General features: G+C 36.9%; 1 long non-coding RNA gene across 1 annotated transcript; it reads right to left on the reverse strand.

Annotated features, from left to right (window-relative positions):
* Positions 1–1934: 1934 nt before the first annotated feature.
* On the reverse strand, positions 1935–5062 carry LOC129006679 (uncharacterized). Its single transcript, XR_008492051.1, has 4 exons — positions 4899–5062; positions 3175–3285; positions 2300–2335; positions 1935–2203 (listed from the first exon to the last, which is right to left on the reverse strand). It is a non-coding gene; the product is annotated as an uncharacterized LOC129006679 (long non-coding RNA).
* Positions 5063–5305: the final 243 nt, after the last annotated feature.

The raw sequence follows: 5305 nt of genomic DNA on the forward strand, positions 1-5305 counted from the left end.
CCAAAGTTAACCTGAAAAACTAGTTCAGGCCATGATGGAAAGTGGAGGTCAGACATGCCTCATTATACTCTCCTCCCATTGGAATTCAGGCACTATGACCTACCAGCATTGACATTAAAAAAGAAATCTTAAGACTGACGAAACAGACTCTTTGTAGCAATGATACCAAATTCCAACCTGACTAGCGTAGCATCACATGACAGATAACAGGCCCTGAAAAGAATCAAAATATTTTACCCCAAAATATATTTCTTTGACATATTTTCAAATGGCCCTTCAAAGCTGTCAGAATCAGGAGAGTGGAGCAACTTTTAAAGTTTAATAAGAAGAAATTTACCATCTATGTCTCTGAAGCCGAATAGCTGGAGGTTTCATCTACATAATAAGAACCTTGGCTTCCACAAACCCCCTTATATTAACTCCAAGAATTTCTTTCTGCTGATTTCAACTCTTCAGGCAAAACAACTCTTTCAAAGATTTGCCAGTCAGGGAATCTTTGAATCCATCTATTGACCTGGAACACCCCCCTCCCTCCCACCCTTGCTTGGAGATGTCCTGCCCCTCCAGGCTGAACCAATATACACTAACATGTATTGATTGATACTTGTCTGTAACTTCTGCCCACCTAAAATGTATAAAATCAAGCTGTGACCCAACCTTCTCAGGACCTTCTGAGGCTGTTCATGGGCCCGTCCTTAAACTTGGCAAAACAAACTTCTAAACTGATTGAGAGAAGTCTCAGATACTTTTTGCTTTATAAAATCAAATAAATGATCTTTTAAATTATGTCATTTCTATTAAACAATGTAATAAATTAAAGATGATAATGCAAGATCACTTAATAACTCTAAACTACTACTACTAGTATTATTATTAGTACTGCTACTAGTACTAATACTACTAATGCCACCATCACTACTATCATCACCATTTTCATTTGGACTATACAGAATAAAATGTGAAAGTCTGTCTTCATCTTCCCCCCTCACCCAAACCCAAATGGGAGATAACTGCTAGCAGTTTGATGTATATCCTTTAGAACTTTTCTTTTATATGAATTTGCAATCTTCTTTATGCTTACCCTCCTCATCCCATCAGTCATTGAATCCAGTGGATGCAACTTTCAAACTGCTTCTTTAATTTCAATGTATTTTTGTTTCAAAGCCGCTTGTATGGTCCAAGTCATCATCATCTCTTACAATAGCCTAAAAGTGGCTCCCAACTTCAATTCTGTCTTCTCAACAATGCATTATCTTCACAGTGGTCCACAATGATCATTTAAAAATGCACTTTCCTTTCAAGCCATGGTGTGGTTTTCCATTACAATTAGATTAAAACACACATCCTTAACCAGTTTATAAGGCCCTGCAGGGACTGTCTCCTACCTGTTTCTCCAGTTTCCTGCATTACCTCTTTTCTGCTTACCAACACTATTTTTGTTTTTTATTTCCTTGAAGCTCTTTTCCTACTCAAGCCACATACTGTTTCCTCTCCTCGGGTTGCTCTTTCCTCCCTATTCTCTTTGCCTAACTAACTCCTACTCATTCTTCACATTAAAGATTACTTCTTCAGATTTGTCTTTTCTCAGTTTCACCAATCTAAATAACATTTCTCTTTTCATACTTTGAGTTTTCCATTGTAATAGTAATATCAATTATTAATAAACAATCATTTGTGTAATTGTTTACTTAAGTAAACAATTTGCATTCCTCAGTAGATCATAAGTTCCATGAAAGCTAGGACATGGTCTCTGTCTTATTCACTTATTTGTAGGGGGTAGGGAAGGTTACTATCCAGGATAGGGCACCAGGAAAACTTCTGAAGTGCTGAAAATGTTTTAGATCTTCGTTTGAGTTGTAGGGACAGTAAAGGTGTGATACCTTTCCTCACCCATCATAAGGGTCACAGCTGATACTCTTATAACAAAAGACAAGTTTACAAGAGAAAAACATCAATTTATTTAATCAAAGTTTTTTTGTGACATGGAAGCCTTCCAAAATGAAGACTCAAAGACTCAAGGGGAAACTGTGTGTTTTTGTCCTTAGATTGGGGACTGCCATGTAGAAATGTGATTGGACAAAGAGGTATCATCTAATTAATGGTTATAGACTCAGGTGAGGAACCCAGTAAGGTCTATCCATGCAGATTCTTCTTGGCTTCTCTATGTAGCATCCTTTCCTCATGGGTATGGGGCTGGTCCCCTCTGGAATGAGGGTCTTCAAAAGAGAAGGGAGAGAGTAACTTTTGTAGGTTTTAGGACTTGCTGTGGAGGAGAGGGCTTCCAGTTTCTATGACTTACCTTGGGAAGGGAAATTCTGGTTGCTTTGACTCACTTCTGTGAAGAAAGGAGTGGGAGACAGGAGAGCAAGAGAAGGTCAGAGAGAACTTGCTTTTGAGGCCCTTCCAGTGTTCTTCAGTTCAAAGTACTCAGCACGTCAAAGTGCCATACTTATAGGGTATCATTTTCTGAGCCCCACAGAGTGATGGTTACAGAAATGATGACATTTATTTTTACATGTACATGAGTATATAAATTTGTAAAAACTCTTAAGGTTTGTGAAATTTATTATATATACATATATTATTAATATTATATGTATTCATCAAGTAATCAAAGACATACACATTTCAAATTTTCATAGTGAGTGGCAGATTGTGCTTCAGAAGCTATAACAGTTTATATTCCACCAACAGATATGAAGATACTCTTTTCCAACAATATGACAAGCAAAAGGTAGTATCTTATTGATGCCCAAATTTTCTTCTTTGATTATTAGTAAAATTGAACTATGATAATATTTTCAATCCATTTGGGACTTATTTCAGTATACAATATAAGGATTAAATTTATTTTTTCATCCTGTTGTCCCAGAATCATTTATTGAATAATCTTTCCCTTCCTCTTTGATTTGTTATGCCATTAATCTTTATCATATTTTATGATGTCAATGGCCTTGATAATATAATACATTCTTGTATATTGTAGGATCTGTTTCTAAGATATCTATTCTCATCTATTCATTTGTCTCTTCGTTATTGTACTAGTGCCATGCTGATTAAATTAATAGAATGTTAGAAAAGTCTTCCTCATTAATCTTCTTTTTCAAATGTAAAAAGAATCCTGATGCTTTAAATTATGTCTAAAATGGTTTTGTTAAGTTAAAAAGTACCCACTGAGATTTTAATTTGCATTTCATCTTAGGTTGGTTCCTCCTCAGGGAAACAGATGCTGAGATGGAGATTTGCATGCAGGAAGTTTATCTGGGAATCTCATGGGAATAACACCTGTAAGAGAAGAAAGAATGCAAAGGGAGAAGTTAAACTGTGATGGAGTTGCAACAGAGGCTTCAGCTGATTCCATAGGGAGCTCTGAGGCTAGGATTGTTCTTCTGAATTGACTGGAATTAAACAAAAGAGCTACAGCAACCAGTTAATGGATACAAGCTACCGCCAAGAAAAAGGTGTAGCGGGCAAGGCCAAGGGCAGTTTCTGGAGAAAGACTCAGCTACAAACTGTCAGTAGCCAATGCTCTCAGTCTCTGGAAATGAATGCCTTGATCTTGAATAGGAATATGGGCAGTGCACCACAGCATCCACGTCACAATTTTTACAATCTTGCTTGCTTTTCCAGGAAAATGATTAGCTTTCCCTTTTATTCAGTATTTTATATTTTAAATAACTTCCTTAGGCTAAAAATACAAAAGAAAACAATCAGAAAAATTCAGTAACTTTTCTGTGCAATGAGTAATAGATAAACAGAAGCTCAGTAGATGGGAATCATGCATTCAAATCAACAAGACACCGTAGCAGAAACAAATAACAATCTTTTACTCAATATTAGTGGAAAGTATAATGTGGTTCTTAGAAAGATACATAATCTATTCCTTTGTTTCCCTTTGGTTTTTCCAATCCCTTTCATCCTCCTTGAGCTATGAGTAAACTTTAAGAGCTTCCTCTCATTCTTCTTCCTCCTTAAACTCTGCATCTTTTGACAAAGCTGACCATCAAACCCAACATTTGTATGTCCAGATGTCTCCTGAGCATCTCTTTCATCTCGATAGACTCATTATTTCCCCCCCTCAAACCTGTTTTTCCCATATGTTCTCTTCAGGGCCATCTCCAGCTCTTTCTCATACCCTACTTTTAGTTTGTGGTCAGGACCTGCCACTCCTACCTATGAGATGGGTTTGAAACTCCTTCTTATTTTTATTCTTGATGCTATAAGCAAAAATAACATCAATATTATTTCTCATATGGGGTAATGCTGTAAACTCCTGATTTCCATGTCTCTAATTGTTTCCATCTGTAACCAATTATGTCACTGACAATACCATCATTAACACCAAAGTTCAAATATTTTGATGACTACTGCTCACAGAAAAAAAAATCTAAGTGTGCTCACATGGAATTCAAAGCTCTGCATATTCTGGACCTCACCTAGAGTCTTGGTCTGTAGCCCAGATTTACCATACTGCTTGCCCTCTCATGCCTCTTGTTTGTATTGCTTCCATGTGTCCCTTTTCTTTGTTATAAATGTAATTTTCCCTTTGTCCCTCCCCAAAGACATTCTATTCATTCTCAAGATGAAGCTCAAATGCTACCTCAGTGAAGAATTCTTGGATTCCCATAGTAGAAATCAATTGTGCATCCTCTTATTTCCAAATGTGCTTTGTTTATGCCACTCTTGCAATGTATATCCTGTGTATGAATATACTTGCATGTAGGCCTCCCTGAATACACTTGAGTTTTGGAAGGCAGGAGCTGTTTATTTTATTCATCTTTGTATTCTTCACAGAGTTTGGCCTAGCCTAATTCTTTATTGTGCAAACTATGTGGTTGTGGAATATAATTCTGATGTCTAAGGCAAGGGTGTACTTGTTTCATTCATTCTATACTCACTGAAATGCATCTAGAACCATGCTGTCCAATATGGTAGCCACTAGCCACATGTGGCCATTTAAATTTAAATTAATTAAAATGAAAGGAAAAATTCAGTTCCTCAGTCATAGTAGCCACATTTCATGTGTTCTAGCAGCCACAAGGGGCTCATGGTTGCCTCCCATGATGACCACTGCAGATATGGAACATTTCCATTGTCACAGAAAGTTCTACTGTACAGTGCTGCTCTATCGGATTTGCATTAGAATGCTTTCAGCTGCAAGTAATAGAATTCCCAACTCATATTGAGTTGGGCTCCTCAAAAGCAGACCCTGAGACAAGGTTTTAGGCTTATGTAATTTATTTAGGAGGTGACCCCAAGGTCAAGTAGAGCACATTTTTAGGAAAAATAAAAGTAAGAAAAGGAA

This window comes from Pongo pygmaeus, chromosome 8, assembly GCF_028885625.2.
Source record: "Pongo pygmaeus isolate AG05252 chromosome 8, NHGRI_mPonPyg2-v2.0_pri, whole genome shotgun sequence".
In the NCBI taxonomy this organism is placed as follows: Eukaryota; Metazoa; Chordata; class Mammalia; order Primates; family Hominidae; genus Pongo; species Pongo pygmaeus.